Raw genomic sequence first — 17,827 nt, 5'->3', positions numbered from 1 at the left:
CACTTGAATAGTCTTGAGAGGGGACTTGTTGATTCTGTTGAGATGAGCTCGAATTAGCTTCAACTTCTTCAATTGATTCTCTGACCAAACGCCGCTGTATGGTTATTGGGACGGATTTTTTTTGTCGGGACAACAAAACGAGGAAACAACATGAAGGGAAAAAACAAGAACAGGAAGAAGAGGACGGTGGAAGGTTTTAGAATCCATATTTAATCCAAAAACAACATGGGTCATTGTCTTTTGTGTTTTCCTTTAAGCAATGGATGATCAAAAGAAAGCTGTCGATGAGTTTCAACACAATTGTTAAGGATATTTAGTAATAAATTAGAGTTTACCATATATATTATATTTGATATTTTATTATAAGGCAAATATCTAATATTTGCCTTGTTACCGTAGGTATCTTAGCCATTTTGGTTTAGCAACCGAGATTCTTTCTTTTCAATACTTTTGAAATCTTCTACTGTTCTTCTCCACCACCACTGCTGGCTTTGACGCCGTAGGGGCAGTCCTCATGGCTGCCACATGCAGAGCCGATTGATTACTCTTCGGCTCTGCTCTTTTGACCTCCAAATCACCCTTCGCCATACTCTGTACACCTCACATTTTCCAAACATAGCCTCTTTCATTTTCTTCCCAATTTTCCCTTCATCCTTCACAAAAACCCTAATCTTAGGATCTTCATCAGCGTTCTCTTCGGAAATATACAGAATCTCGATAAGCCCATTGACCTTATGCAGAGATCTACCTTTGGAATCTGGGTGCCGCACTGGCCTCTTCGCCAACCAAGTTGCCGCTGCCCTTCTCGCCAAAATTGGCTCCTTCGCCCAATGTGGCGACTCTTTCGGCTTCAACATTGTCTTTGTCCCTTTCTCTAGGTTTCCTCTTCTACTTCTTGGGGTTAGACATATTCTCACCAGAGCCAAGGCAGCATTGTCGCTAAGCGACAATCCCTCTTCATGGGTTAGACATATTCTCGCCGAAGCCAAGGCAGCATCGCAGCTGAGCGGCGATCCCTCTGCAATTTTCGATGGCCAAGAAAGTGTTTCTCTACGGCTCCTCTGAACCAGGTTGTTGACATCTTCACGAAAGGTGTTTCTCAACCTCTTTGAATTTTTCAGATCCAAGCTTCACGTCAGTTCAAATCCGACGCTCAGCTTGCGGTGGGGTGTTAAGGATATTTAGTAATAAATTATAGTTTACCATATATATTATATTTGATATTTTATTACAAGGCAAATATCTAATATTTGTCTTTACGTATCTTTCCATTTATTGTTATTTATTTGATTATAAATAAGATAACTTTCACCCATTTAGGTGTGGTGGATTAATCAAACATTCTTAACAATCTATAAGGTCACCATCCGGACCCTGCACTCAAATAAAAGCATCACAATCAAGCTCCAAAACAAAGGAGATTAAACAACAAAGTAATACACTTGAATAGTCTTGAGAGGGGACTTGTTGATTCTGTTGAGATGAGCTCGAATTAGCTTCAACTTCTTCAATTGATTCTCTGACCAAACGCCGCTGTATGGTTATTGGGACGGATTTTTTTTGTCGGGACAACAAAACGAGGAAACAACATGAAGGGAAAAAACAAGAACAGGAAGAAGAGGACGGTGGAAGGTTTTAGAATCCATATTTAATCCAAAAACAACATGGGTCATTGTCTTTTGTGTTTGTTTTCTTCTTTTCCTTCATATAATATATATAATGGTGCTTGCGTTCAGCAGACCCATTTTGTTGATGCGTGTGAGGGCACGAAACACGATGAGCAATCCCAAGGGAACAAAAGAAATAATTGTAAATTTTCTGATATTCCCCACCTCAATCAGACTGGACACACTTGATTTTAGTATCCAGGAGGCGCTCAACATCAGCTTGGAACTGCAAAAGTATACGAGGAGCTTCTGTACAATCATGCATCAAATATATCCACAAAAATTTACTGAAATCATCAATGAAGCTGATATAATATTTAAAGCCCCCAACAGATGGAGGTGCAGGATTTCAAACATTCGAAAAAATTAGTTCCAAACGTGATGAAGACCGATGAAAAGAACTAGTGTGTGGTAACAGATGACTTTTTGCTGACACGTATTACAAACTAGTCACTAGCACACGGAATATTATTGAGACGCAATATTGACTTCACTACTTGAGATGAAGGATGTCCAAGATGTGCATGCCATTGAGCATGAGTAGTAGATCTACTCAGTAAGGCGTGCTTGAGATCATCAACATCAGATGGCTTGATAGGATAGAGACCAGACTCACACCTCCCATCTAAACAACTTTTTCTCGACCGTCAATCCTTAATAGAAAAATGCAAAGGATGGTATGTTAGACAAAAGGTTGTGGTTTTTTTAGGTTATTCACGTTTTCTTAAACTTAGTTAGTTGAATCCTGTTTTTAGGCTATCTCAATGAAGGCTACAGGTAGAATGGAAGAACATATTTTTAGCTGGCGATTTCGGTCATCTCCCGGGCAAGATTTATTGGCCATCGGTCCATTTTAGAATGTAATTTGTTTTAAATAGCGGAATTAAATGAGAAATATAAGCACCATGTTTTTCAGTCAAATCCAAGCTTTCGTTCTCTTTGTTATTTTCTCATGCTTTCTGTTTGTTTTCTTCCAACAAAATTTCTTCGGCTATTTCTCCTCCGTCAAACGATTTCCTCTCACGCCGATTTGTTCAGTCGAAAGACATCATGGTATTCAAAGAATACGTGGGAAAATTTATGAACAGAAATTAGATGTTTGGAAATTTCAAAGAACATGCAAAATATTACGCAATGCATGAGCACGATCAACAGTATTAATTGAAAAATGACCAGTATGCAAAATTTGCAAACCTACTCTATTTTGGACTTGAACCTTTTCGCCTCCATGATATTGTTCACACACAACGAGACGATCCAGGTCACTGGTGATATGATCAGTGGCGTTTGTATCGTTGTACCAATTTGGATCAATCTTGTAGGAGGAAGTAGCCACCAGTGCTGCAGAAGGAGGTTTTTCTTGATAGGACTCATCCATTATATACCAGCAACGAACGACAATAGCCCCACTTTACCGCAGATCTGGCAGGAAGAACGAGCATAAGGGTCACGACGATCACCAGTAGGACGAAAGGGCGCACCGCCTCGTTAACGGCCAGAAAATCAGGAGATGCAGCTCCAATAATAAAAAATTCTTACTATGTATAGATACAACCTCTTCTACATTTAACCCTCGAATCATCAAAGAATCATGTTTGATACCTATATATATATAATGTCTATCGTTCTAACTATCAAGGTCGTTTCATTCCCTTTTTTATTCTCTATTTAAATCTGAATTTATCTCAACGTAATTTAGTTATTAGGTCTTTTCACATTTTGATTCCGACTCGTTCCATAAGGTCTTTTCATTCCCTCTTTTCTTCTCTATTTAAATGAAATTTTATCTCGACACTATTTAACTATTAAGGTCTTTTCACTCTCTCTCACGTCAAAGTTTTTTTCACACTTTTATTTTGCCCAAGTCTCCACAAGTTAAATGTTGATTTTTAATAAATATCACAATTATATTCCAACTATATATTTCTTTCATAAAAAATTTACAATGGTCACATTTGTTCTCACGTTTGAGTGATCTAAATTTGTAAGGACCAAAAAATAAAAATAAAAAATAAAAATAAAAACCTCAAATGGACCCCACAAGAAAATTAAATTAATGAAGGGCACTTCACATTTATTCCCGGCCCTCCATAGTAAAAATAATTTCCCCAAACTCCATTATTTCGAGCTTGAATATTATAGCAATTGGGATGATCTGCTAAAACCTTCAAATTGGACAATGGAATCAAACTATTATCTCAATTCACAACCTTCACATTACGAAAATAAGAAGCTTTTCGGAACCCTTCGTCGTCGAAATGCCCACTCCCCATTTTCGTCGTCGTGTGAAATCCCCATGCCCTCGAATTCACCACTCTCCACCCAAACTGTATCGTCGTTGCGTGGCTTTGAAGATGAGTGAACAAAATCGCCGGCCAGTACCCGACCAGCACACCCGACCCAAATCCCAACCACCAATTCTCATGCTTCGGATCCTTTGAACAACCACAAACAACAACTCCCAATTCAAATTGGACTCACAATCTTCAAGAAAAGGCATGAAGTTACCTTCCAAACCAGTAAACTGATATCGAGTTAGGCGCCATTGTATGAGGAAGTTGGACCAATTGCAGCTCCAATGGCGATTCTATGGTTGGTTTGAACGAAGTCTCGACAGAGTAAATTGTAGCAGCCTATTGCTTGATATGCGTTAGACTGTTTATCCAAAAAGTTTATTTCATTTTCAATATGTCTATTGCTAATTTTTGTGTTTTAATGTTCTTACTATCCAAGAAGTGAAGAATCTTGGATTGTTGTCTCCATACAGCTCCACGTTAACATGTAGAGAAAAGTTAGGCATAGAATTGAAATTCGTTGACCACCTCACTGCCAAATATGCCGCAAAGAGGGCCATTATGCTGACCGCTGCAACCAACGGTATGTTCGACCTGGTTCTTCTCATGCTCACCTTGCTGAAGCCTTTAACACGTCATGTTCTATTGCTGGACCCGATGCTGCTGATTGGTTTTTGGACACTGGAGCTTCGGCCCATATGACTGCCGACCCATCTATTCTGGATCAGTCTAAAAATTACACAGGTAAAGACTCTGTGATCATAGAAAACGGTGCATCCCTACCCATTACCCACACCGGTACTCTTTCTCCTGTTCCAAATATTCACTTATTAGATGTCTTGGTTGTCCCTCACCTCACTAAAAATCTTCTTTCCTTAAGTAAATTAACGTCTGATTTTCCTCTCTCCGTTACATTTACTAATAATCTTATTACTATCCAGAATCGTCAAACAGGAAGGGTGGTGGCAACCGGTAAAAGAGATGGTGGGCTATATGTGCTGGAGCGCGGCAACTCTGCTTTTTATTTCAGCCCTTAGAAACAAATCTTTACGTGCTTCATATGATTTATGGCATGCTCGTCTGGGTCATGTGAATCATTCTGTTATTTCTTTTCTAAATAGAAAAGGTCATCTTTCTCTTACGTCTTTATTGCCTTCTCCATCATTATGTAATACTTGTCAGCTTGCGTAAAGTCATCGATTGCCTTATTCCCGCAATGAACGTAGGTCGTCTCATGTGTTAGATCTTATTCATTGTGATCTTTGGGGTTCTTCTCCCGTCAAATCAAATTCGGGTTTTCTTTATTATGCTATTTTTATTGATGATTATTCTTGATTCACTTGGTTTTACCCGTTAAAATTTAAATCTGATTTTTTTGATATTTTTCTTCAATTTCAAAAATTTGTGGAAAATCAATATTCTTCTCGTATCAAGGTATTTCAAAGCGATGGTGGTACCGAATTTACTAGTACTTGTTTCAAAACTCATTTACGTAATTCTGGCATCCACCATCAACTCTCTTGTCCATATACACCTGCTCAAAATGGTCGTGCTGAGAGAAAACATCGTCATGTGACTGAGACTGGCTTGGCCCTTCTCTTTCACTCTCATCTTTCTCCTCGTTTTTGGGTTGACGCCTTCAGCACTGCAGCTTACATTATCAACCGGTTGCCTACTCCACTTCTTGGAGGTAAGTCACCCTTTGAACTCCTTTATGGCTACACTCCACATTATGACAATTTTCATCCCTTTGGTTGTCGTGTTTATCCTTATTTGCGTGATTATATGCCTAACAAGCTTTCTCCCCGCAGCATTCCTTGTATTTTTTTGGGTTATAGTTCTGCTCATAAAGGGTTCCGCTGTCTTGATCCCGCCACCACTAAGCTATATATCACCTGCCATGCTCAATTTGATGAAACTCACTTACCTGCTATCCCTAGCTCCCAGGCCCAACCTCTATCATCTATTCCTATTTCAAATTTCTTGGAACCACATCTTCATCATATTGATTCATCCCCCCCTACCACTTCATCACCGCACATTCCTCGATCCAGTTCATCCCCGTGTGATATTTGTTCTGACCTTGTAGATGAGTCTGTGCAGGTTGATACTTCTCTTGCAGGTTCCACTTTGCCACCCTCGACTTCTAATTCGACCTCTATTGAACCTCCTATTGATTTCTCTTCTTTGGGCACTCATCCTATGATCACACGAGCCAAAGCTGGTATATTCAAGACTCGTCATCCAGCAAATCTTGGTATTTTGGGCTCATCTGGACTTCTTTCTGCTCTTCTTGCATCCACTGAGCCAAAAGGATTCAAATCTGCGGCTAAGAATCCTGCTTGGGTGGCTGCCATGGATGAAGAAATTCGAGCATTACAACAAAATGATACTTGGACTTTGGTTCCTCGCCCTGCCAACACCAACATCGTGGGCTCTAAATGGGTGTTTCGTATTAAATATTTGCCTGATGGATCTGTCGAGCGTTTCAAGGCTCGTCTTGTTGCCAAAGGTTATACTCAGGTTCCTGGTCTTGACTACACTGACACTTTCAGTCCGGTTGTCAAAGCTACCACTGTCCGTGTTGTGCTTTCTATTGCAGTCACAAATAAATGGCCTCTTCGACAACTTGATGTCAAGAATGCTTTTCTCAATGGAACTCTTATTGAACGTGTTCATATGGAACAACCTCCTGGGTATATTGATCCTCGATTTCCCACTCATGTTTGTCTATTAAAGAAAGCCCTCTATGGTTTAAAGCAAGCTCCTCGTGCTTGGTTTCAGCGTTTTAGCTCATTTCTTCTCACACTTGGGTTTTCTTGCAGTCGCGCTGACACGTCCCTTTTTGTCTTTCATCAGCAATCTAACATTATCTATTTGCTTCTTTATGTTGATGACATTATTGTTACCGGCAACAACTCATCTCTTATTGACAGCTTTACTCGCAAGCTTCATTCTGAGTTTGCTACCAAAGATTTGGGTTCTCTCAGTTACTTTCTTGGTCTTGAAGCTTCACCCACTCCTGATGGTCTCTTTATTAGTCAGTTAAAATATGCTCGAGATATTCTTACTCGTGCTCAGTTGCTCGATAGCAAACCAGTTCACACTCCCATGGTTGTTTCTCAACACCTGACTGCTGATGGTTCTCCTTTCTCTGATCCTACTCTCTACAGATCTCTTGTTGGCGCCCTTCAGTACTTGACTATTACGCGTCCAGATATTGCCTATGCTGTCAATTCTGTCAGTCAATTCTTGCATGCCCCTACTGCAGATCACTTTCTTGCTGTCAAACGTATTCTTCGCTATGTCAAAGGAACACTCTACTTTGGTCTTACCTTTCGTCCATCCACTGTTCCTAGTATGCTAGTCGCTTATTCGGATGTTGACTGGGCTGGTTGTCCCGATACTCGTCGTTCTACATCCGGCTATTCTATTTACCTTGGTAACAATCTTGTTTCTTGGAGTGCCAAAAAGCAACCTACTGTCTCACGCTCCAGCTGTGAATCTGAGTATCGTGCTCTTGCCACAACTGCTGCTGAACTTCTTTGGGTTACGCATCTTTTGCATGACCTCAAGGTCCCTATTTCACAGCAGCCCTTACTCTTATGTGACAACAAAAGTGCTATTTTTTTGAGCTCTAATCCCGTTTCTCACAAGCGGGCCAAACATGTTGAACTAGATTATCATTTCCTTCGAGAACTTGTTATCGCTGGCAAACTTCGCACACAATATGTACCCTCTCATCTCCAAGTTGCTGACATCTTCACAAAGAGTATTTCTCGACCTCTCTTTGAATTTTTCAGATCCAAGCTTCACGTTCGTTCAAATCCGACGCTCAGCTTGCGAGGGGTGTTAAGGATAGTTGACCGTTCATTATAAGGCAAATATCTAGATATTTGCCTTACATTACGGGTTACCATATTTGTCCTTTTATTAAAGGCAAATATATTGTATTCATTTATTATTCTTTCCTTTTATCGCTATTTCCATATTATTTGTAATTTACCATATTTCTGTATTCTGTAAATGATTATAAATAAGAGAACTCTCACCACCATTTAGGTGTGGTGGATTCAGCAAACATTCACACATATGTTCATGCTTGCCTTGACTCTGTAGCACAGTCCTCCACTAACAAACCCCACTGCATACTGGCACCAACAAAATTTACATTCATTTCCATTTGGGTTTCTCCAAAATCTTAAAATTTATAAGAGATGATTCAGATTTTGGAGAAAAAGACATGAGATCCCACCTCTGCTAGGAAGGAGAACATCGGTTAGGGAGAAGAACGAAACACCTTTTACAAGAGTGTGAAAACCTCATACTAGCTAAGAGTTTTTAAAAATCTTAAGGGAAGCATGAGAGGGAAAAGCCCAAAGAGGATAATATCGGCTAGCAGTGGGCTTGGGCCGTTTGGTATCAGAGCCAGACACCGGGCGATGTGCCAGCGAGGAGATTGAGCGCCAAAGTGGGTGGACAAAGGTGGTGTGTCAACAAGGATGCTGGCCCCGAAGGGAGTAGATTGGGAGGTCCCACTTTGATTGGAGAAGGAAATGATTGCAAGAGGGTGGATTGTGAGATCCCACATTCGTTGGGAGGAAAACAAAACACCTTTTATAAAGGTGTGGAAGCTTCTCACTAATAGACTTGCACCTTAAAGGGAAAAGTCCAAAGAAAACAGGCCCCGAGAGGGTGGATTGTAAAATCCCCACATTGGTTGAGAGAAGAACGAAACACCCTTTCTAGAAGAGTGTTAAACTTCTTCCCTGAAAAGAAAAAGCCGAAAAAGAACAATATCGACTAGTAGCTGAGTTTAATTTGGTTAAAGACTAACCTCATGGTCTTTGGTTGGAGAGTCTCTTCTTACTTTTCTTCCAAATATCTGAATTGAACTCGCTCTCAACATATCCTTTTCCGTCGTTCTTCTGATCGGAACTGTCCCCTATGGGCAGAATTTTCCGGACATGCTCCATAATGGGAACATTTCCGTCTCCAGCCCACCGGAATGGCTCCGGTCATATGGTCTCTCCAGCGGATCCTGAAACAAAACTTCCATCATTAAAAACAATACCCATTTCGAAAATTTAGCCTTAGGTTACTTGAACTTACCAATGGCTTCTTTCTTTTGAGCAATTGATTTCAAAAGCTAGGTGCTAATGAGTTTCAAAACAATCTATAAAGTCACCATCCCGACCCCAAATAAAGCATCACAATCAAGCTCCAAAATAGAGGAGATTAAACAAGAGTTACAGACTTGAATGGTTTTGACAAGGAACTTGTTGCTTCGGTTAAGATCAGCTTGAATAAGCTTCAATTTCTTCAACTGATCTCGGACCAGAACACCGCCGTATGGTTATTGGGATGGATTTTTTTGTCGGGATGATAAAACGATGAAATGACAAGAAGGAAAAAAACAAGAACAAGAAGAAGAGGACGGTGGAAAGTTTTAGAATCCATCTTTAATTAAAAAAAAGAATCATGGGTCGTTGTCTTTTGTGTTTGTCTTTCTTCTTTTTCTTCATATAATATATATATATATATATATANTTTTATAATAGAGCAATGGGAATTAACTCTTTCATTCTTTTTGTGGCTTAAAGTTGGGTCCCCTCATCTAGTAGCTGTTTAACAAAAGAAAAAAAGAAAAAAAAAACAAAAACATCATGTTAGCAATTTTAAGTTTGTAATTCAAAATTAAATTTAAAATTGGAATTGAATAGGTTATGATTCATTCTTTTTGTCGTTTTTGTCCAATATATTTATGAAATTGTTTAGTTGAATTATTTTTGAATTCTGGAAATACTTAATTACATTAAAAATTATTCTTGTTACCTATACAGATACAATGTCTTTAGTATGAATGCAAAAATGAAATGGATCCCTAAATTTGTGAAAAATAATTTTTTTAGAACCAAAACAAGTATAGATACCAAAACCTCAATTTTGAATATTTTTTTTAAGTTGTACAGAGGTTGCTCAAATACACATGACTAGAAATCAATCAAAGTTTGTGAATTTTTCAAGAAGGATGGTGACTTAGTAACCTTTAGTTAGTGATAAAGGGTAAAATAATTGGTGAGGGTACTGTAGGTAATGACATTTGTACTTTTATTGAAAATGTACTTTTAGTTGATGGTTTAAAGCATGACTTACCGAGCTCTAGTCAATTTGATAAAGATTTTAGAGTTATATTTGATAAAAATAATTGCATAATTGAAAATGACAGTGATAGAAAAGTTCTATTTGTTGGAAATAGAGATAACAATGATAGATGTGACTTTGCATGATAACTCTTGGCTATGACCTAGAAGATTAGGACATACTAGTATGCACTTATTTCAAATATCTCAAAAAAAATTTCATTTGTGATGATTGTTAAAATGCTTAACAAACTAATTCCTCCTTCAAATCTAAAAATGTGATTTTTACATCTTTAACTATTACATATAAATTTATTTGGCCCTTTTAAAATAGTTAGTTAGAGAGGAATTACTATGATTTTTCGAAATTTGATGATAAAACGTCTTGAAAAGATTTGTTAGTTTTGTAAGAAGAGTTGAAAATGAAAAGGGGGTTTTAATTAGTAGGAGTGACTATGGAGGAGAATTTGATAGGATAGCGTTTGAAAAAATTTGTGAACATAATGGTTTTTCTCATGACTTCTCGACTCCTCAACAAATGGTGTGGCTGAAAAGAAAAATCGTACTTTATACGAATTTGTTATATCAACGTTAAATGAGTATGATTTACCTAAATATTTATTGGATGGAATTCATTAATACCGCTTTAAAATAGAGTTTTAATTAAACCTTCCTTAGATAAAACTTCTTGTGAATTTGGCATAATCAAATCCCAAATATTGGATATTTAAAAGTTTTTTTTTTTTTTTGTCACAAAGGTTTTATTTTGAACAATAAAGAAAAATTGGAAAATTTTGATTCTAAGGAGATTGGTCTTGGTTATTCATATAAGTTGATAGAATTTTGAACAAGAGAACTTTAGTTATTGAGGAATCTATGACTCTGTATTTGATGAATCTTGTAATAATATTTATAACGAGTCTATTTATAGTGATGATTTATAAAAAAACTTTGTAGTTTTACTTGTTAGTGACAAAGTGAAAGAACCTGTTTCAAGTAAAGAAGAAGTGAACTTAGATGAAAAGAACCAAAAACTTCTCATCAATACTAAAAGAATGGAAGTATGTCTTATCTAATTTTAAGGACTAAATTATTGGTTGTTTAACACGGTGTGAAAATTGGTTATTCTATTAATTTTTTTTAATAATCTTACCTTTGTTTCTCAAATTGAAGCAAAAAAATCTTAAAGATGCAAAAAATGATGAGTTTTGGATTTTACTATGGAATGAGCAAAATTTGGGAATTAGTCCCTATGCCCTCTAGTATTTTCATTATTGAAACATTTTTAGAAATAAAATTAATGAAAATGAGAATATCATTAGAAATAAAGCTAGGCTCGGTAGCTCAAGGTTAATGTCACGAAGAAGTTATAGACTATGAATAAACTTTTGCACCGGTTGCTAGATTAGAAGCTATTAGAATGTTACTTGTTTTTAATTCTTACGAAAATTTTATATTGTTTCAAATGGATGTGAGAAGTGCATTCTTAAATGGTTATATTATCCCGAATTTGAAAACTTTGATTTTCCCATATAAGTTTTAAACTCTTGATAGCTTAAAACAAGCTCCAACTTTGTATGATAGACTTACTAATTTTTTTATTGGGAATGATTTTAAAATTTGTAAATGGGACATAGTCTTTTTATTAAAATTAAAGAAAATGATATGCTATTAGTGCGATCTAGATGATATTATATTTGGTTCTACTAATCCTTCCTTGTATGGAAAACGTTTGAGATGAGTAGGATGAAAGAGCTTAGTTTCTTTCTTGGACTTGAAATCAAACAACTAAAAATGGTATCTTCATAAATCAATAGAAATACATTAAGGATTTACTAAAAATGTTCAAGTTAACATTCAAAAACTCGAATGAGCACACACACTGAACTTGACAAGGATGAAAAAGGTAAATGAGTGGATATTAAATCTTATAGAGGTATGATTGAATCTTCCTTTACTTGACCGTTAGTAGACCAATATTATGTTTAGTGTATGTTTTTGTGCTAGGTTTCAATCTTATCCTAAGGAATCTCATTTGCCTGTCATTAAATAATATTTAAATATTTGCTTGAGACTATTAATTTAGAATTGTAGTATCCTACAAATGTTGAATTTAAATTGGTAAGATATTCTGATACAGATTTCACTACAAGTTTACTTGATCATAAAAGTACCTGTGGAAATTGTCAAGCGAAATATATTACGATTGCTGGTTGTTGTGCTCAAATTCTTTGGATGAAACAACCTCTTTGTGATTTTGGATTAAAATTTGATAGTGTGTCAATATTTTGTGATAACACTATACTATTAACTTAGCCAAAAATCATATTAACTTAGCCAAAAATCATATTCATCATTCTAGAACTAAACATATTGACTTAGAAATCATTGTATTAGAGAATAGTTACAAAATAAACATATTATTCTTGATTTTGTAAGCTCTAATAATCAATTAGCCGATATTTTCATCAAGCCATTGAATAGAGTTTGGTATTATTAGTTGTGATATATGTTGAATTTTATAATCTTGTATATAATTTTTAGCCATTATGTCATTCTTAATTTATTATTTTTAGATTGTTTTCTTTTTTATGATTCCAAAAGGAAAGAAAATTAAGAAAGATACGTTTTAAGTTTATTGTTTTATAATGTATGAATCACTTCATTTGTTGTGATGTTTCATAATTTATTGAGGCATAAATACAGAGGGAGAATATGCTCTTGAGTAAATTTCAAGTGTGAAATTTATGATGATATATTAAAATGCATTGATATTATTATTTGGACACATGTATTACTTTAGGTTTTATGAATTTCATACTATCTTTATTGAAATCATCATAAAAAAGGGGAGATTGTTGGCTTTTGGCCTATAATCTAATTAATTGATGTTTTCATAATAACAAACCTACTTAATTGGCCCATAATCTAATTAAATATGTTTTGATGATAACAAACCTATACTTCATTATTAACAAATTATCAATATTTTGAATGGTATATAGTGTAAGTTTGAGAATAACGATTTCAACCCCTTTTTCAATCACTCAAATTAGAGACAAAACGAAGGAGTTGCAGTCGAAACAAGATATCTGGCGTGCTGATGTGATGGTAAAATTGATATCATGGACCAATCAAAACAAGTATGGGTAAAATAATTTAGTGTGAATGCAAACATGAATGGATCCCTAAATTTGTGAAAAATAATTTTTTTAGGACCAAAACAAGTATGGGTACCAAAAGGTCAATTTTGAATATTTGTTTTAGGTTTGTTTGAAAGCTTCCAATGAAAGTGGTACTTGTTGTATAGTGGTCGCTCAATACACTGACCAAAAATCAGTCAAAGTTTGTGAATTATTCCAAGAAGGATGGTGGCTTAGTAACCTTTGGTGATCAAGGGTAAAATAATTGGTGAGAGTACTATAGTAATGACATTTGTACTCTTCTTGAAAATGTACTTTTTGTTGAAGGTTTAAAGGCTCGCTTATCAATGTGATAAAGATTTTAGAATTATATTTGATAAAAAATAATTGCATAGTTGAGAATGGTAGTGATAGAAAAGTTTTGTTCGTTGGAAATAGAGATAACAATGTGTACACTATTGATTTAAAGGATTGTCCTACAAATAATAAATGTCTTTCACTTTGCCTGATAACTCTTGGCTATGACGTAGAAGATTAGGACACCCTAATATGCACTTATTTCAAATATCTCAAAAAATTCGAGGATTGTTAAATGCTTAACTAAACCAATTTCTCTTTCAAATTTAAAAATGTGATTTCTACACTATTATACGTGGATTTATTTGGCCCTTCTAAAATAGCTAGTCGGGGGAGGGGGGAATTACTATGATTTTTCGAGATTTACTTGGGTTCNGGAATTACTATGATTTTTCGAGATTTACTTGGGTTCGAAGATAAAACATAATAATGATGTCTTGAAAAGATTTGCTTGTTTTGTAAAAAGTTTTTTTTTTTTTTTTTTTTTTTTTGGAGTGTTAATGGAGTAGAATTTGACATTGTAGCATTTGAAAAAAAATTGTGAAGACAATGATTTTTCTCACGACTTTTCGACTTCTCGACTCCTCAACTCCTCAACAAAATGGTGTGGTTGAAAAGAAAAATCTNGAGGAGAGATAATTGTGGGAAGGGATGAGAGGTTAGTGGAGTAGAATTTGACATTGTAGCATTTGAAAAAAAATTGTGAAGACAATGATTTTTCTCACGACTTTTCGACTTCTCGACTCCTCAACTCCTCAACAAAATGGTGTGGTTGAAAAGAAAAATCTTACTTTACACGAATTTGCAATATCAATGTTAAACGAGTATGATTTACCAAAATATTTTTTTTGGACGGAATCGGTTAATACCGCTTTCAAATAGAGTTTTAATTAGACTCTCCTTAGATAAAACTCATTGTGAATTTGGCATAATCAAATCCCAAAGATGAGTATTTTAAAAAAAAAAAATCGCAAATATTTTATTTTGAAAAACTGGAAATAGAAAATTTTGATTCTATTGATATTTTTCTTGGTTATTCTGGGAAAGTTTATAGAATTTTTAATAAGAGAACTTAAGTGATTGAGAAATCTACGTAGGTGTATTTTATTAATCTTGTAATAATATTTATAATGAGTCTATTTATAGATGATTTAAAAAGAAACTTTGTAGTTTTACTTGTGAGTGACAAAATGAAAGAACTGTTTTAAGTAAAGAAGTAACCTGAGATTAAAAGGAGGAAGAAGGTTTTCATAAATGGCAAAAGAATGGAGGTATGTCTTCTATCATCTCAAGGACTATATTATTGGTGATCTTGAACAAGGTATGAAAACTCGTCCTTCTATTAATTTTTTTTAATCATCTTACCTTTGTTTCTCAAATTGAAGCAAAAAATCTTAAGAATGCAAAAAATGATGAGTTTTGGATTTTCGCTACCCAACAACACTAAATCAATTTGAAATGAACAAAATTTGGGAATGAGTCCCTACGCCCTCTAGTATTTTTATTATTGGAACTGTATTTAGAAATAAAATTGATGCAAATTGGAATATCGTTGGAAATAAAGCTAGACTTATAGCTCAAGGTTAATGTCAGGAGGATGGTATAGACTATGAAGAAACTTTTGCACCCGTTGCTAGATTAGAAGCTATTAGAATGTTACTCGCTTTTAATTCTTACGAAAATTTTATATTGTATCAAATGGATGCGAAAAGTGCATTCTTAAATGGTTATATTATGGAGGAAGTTTATGTAGAACAACCTCCAGTATTTGGAAATTTTTATTTTCCTCCGATGCATATAAGTTTTAAAAGGCTCTTGATGGCTTAAAACAAGCTCCAACTTGGTACCATAGACTTATTAATTTTCTTAGTGGGAATGCGTTTAAAATGGGTAAACTCCACACATACTCTTATCGTTAAAATTAAAGAAATTGATAGGCTACTAATCCTTCTTTATATCAAGAGAGTTGATGAGTATGATGGGAGGACTTAGTTTCTTTCTTGGAATTCAAATCAAACAACTCAAAACAGTATCTTCATAAATAAGAGAAATACACACTAAAGATTTACTCAAGAGATAACGAAGGTAAGATTGCAAAAACTCCAATGAGCACATCCACTAAGCTTGACAAGGATGAAAAAGGTAAATGTGTGGATATCAAATCTTATAGAGGTACGATTGGGTCGCCAGTAGACCCGATATTATGTTTAGTGTATGTTTTTGTACTAGGTTTCAATCTTGTCGTAGAGAATCTCATTTACATGCAATTAAAAGAATATTTAAATATTTGCTTGAGACTATTAATTTAGAAGCGTAGTATCACAGAAAGGTTGACTTTAAATTGGTAGGATATTCTTATGCGGATTTTGCTAGAAAATTACTTGATCGTAAAAGTACCTGTGGAACTCGTCAATTTCTTGGCAGTTCATTAGTTTCTTGGTTTAGTAAAAAGCAAAATTCGGTTGCCTTAGCTACTACCGAAGGCGGAATATATTACGGTTGACAGTTGTTGTGCTCAAACTCTTGGGATGAAACAAACTATTAGTGATTTTGGATTAAAATTTGATAGTGTGCCTATAGTGTGTGATACTATTCTGCTGTCAATTTAACCAAAAATCATATTCATCATTCTTAAAACTAAACATATTGACTTGGACATCATTGTATTAGAGAGCAAGTACAAAATTAACATATTATTCTTGATTTTGTAAGCTCTACTAATCAATTAGCTGATATTTTCACGAATCCCATAAATTTTTTCAAAAATAGGCTTGAGTTTGGTATTATTAGTTGTGATATATCTTGATGAATTTTATAATCTTGTTTATAATTTTTAAAAACATATTCTCATAGAGCTATTATGTCATTCTTAATTTATTATTTTTTAATTGTTCTTTTTTATGATTCCAAAGCGGATGAAAATTAAGAAAGATATGTTCTAAGTTTGTTGTTTTGTAATTTATGAATAACTTAGTTGTTATGATGTTTCATAATTTATTGAAGAATAAACACAGAGAGAGAATATGCTATTGAGTGAATTTGAAGTACGAAATTTATGATAATATATTAAAATGCATTGATATTATTATTTGGACATATGTATTATTTAGGTTTATGAATTTCCTACAATCTTTCTTGAAATCATCGTAAAAAAAAAAAAAAAAAATGGCGATTGTTGGCTTTTGGCCCACAATCTAATTAATTGATGTTTTCGTGATAACAAACCTACACTACCGTAATCTAATTAATTATGTTTGGATGATAACAAACCTATACTTAATTATTAACAAACTATCTGTATTTTGAATTGTATATGTAAGTTTGAGAATAATGATTTCAACCCCTTTTTCAATCACTCAAATCAGAGAAAAAACGAAGGAGTTGCATGCGAAACAAGATACCTGACGTGATAATGTGACGGTAAAATTGACATCATGGACCAATCAAAATATGACATTTATTACAGGAGTATCAAATGGTCGAGTTTCAAATTACTTTTTAAAAAATAGAAATAAAATTACTTATACCTTCTATATAATTTGAATTATAAAAAATACTAAAAAAAACCAAATTCAAATTGATTTTTATTATTTTTATACTATATTATATTATTATATTATTATATTTTAAAAAAACAAAAAATAAATAAATAAAACTTTGGCGATCTACTTTCATTTCTTTCCTAACAATAAACATAAAAATAATTGAATAGTACATCCTTTTCATTTTTGTTTTTTTTGTATGGTACAGTATTGATAATTCATTCTCTTCTCTATATTTTAACACATCATTTCCATAATTTCTTAAATAGAGTGTCTAGGGTGACTCTCCGTCTTATTTGAGTGATCAAATTATGAATCTACTGTTTTTTTATAAAGTTGCAGTGTGTTACTGCAAAATTCAAATACTTGTACCGGTTTGATCATAAGTCGTGGAAATGATTGAGTTTGCTCTTGAACTCGTAAAAAGAGCTGTGTAGCGGTTGGGCTCTTATTCGAGGAAAGAGTAAAGTTTGTTCCCGCTTTGAAGTAGGTGGTCGAGTTTGACTAACCTACTAAAAAACTATGGTGTTATATTTTTTAACTCTTTCTTGTTTTATCTCGAAATTGTTCTCGTGATTTATTGCATGTTCTAAGTTTTTCATAATTGCTTAGGGGTACTTATTGAACTATTCTAGTGTAATTATCATCTTCTACTCATATTTTTTTTATCCCAGTTAGAGA

General features: G+C 34.5%; 1 pseudogene; it reads right to left on the bottom strand.

Annotated features, from left to right (window-relative positions):
* Positions 1-3,715: 3,715 nt before the first annotated feature.
* On the bottom strand, positions 3,716-4,521 carry LOC111802048 (annotated as a pseudogene).
* Positions 4,522-17,827: the final 13,306 nt, after the last annotated feature.

This window comes from Cucurbita pepo, chromosome LG09 (genome assembly GCF_002806865.2).
Source record: "Cucurbita pepo subsp. pepo cultivar mu-cu-16 chromosome LG09, ASM280686v2, whole genome shotgun sequence".
Classification (NCBI taxonomy): Eukaryota; Viridiplantae; Streptophyta; class Magnoliopsida; order Cucurbitales; family Cucurbitaceae; genus Cucurbita; species Cucurbita pepo.
Note: the sequence above shows the minus strand (reverse complement) of the source record. Positions and strands in the feature narration are given on the sequence as shown.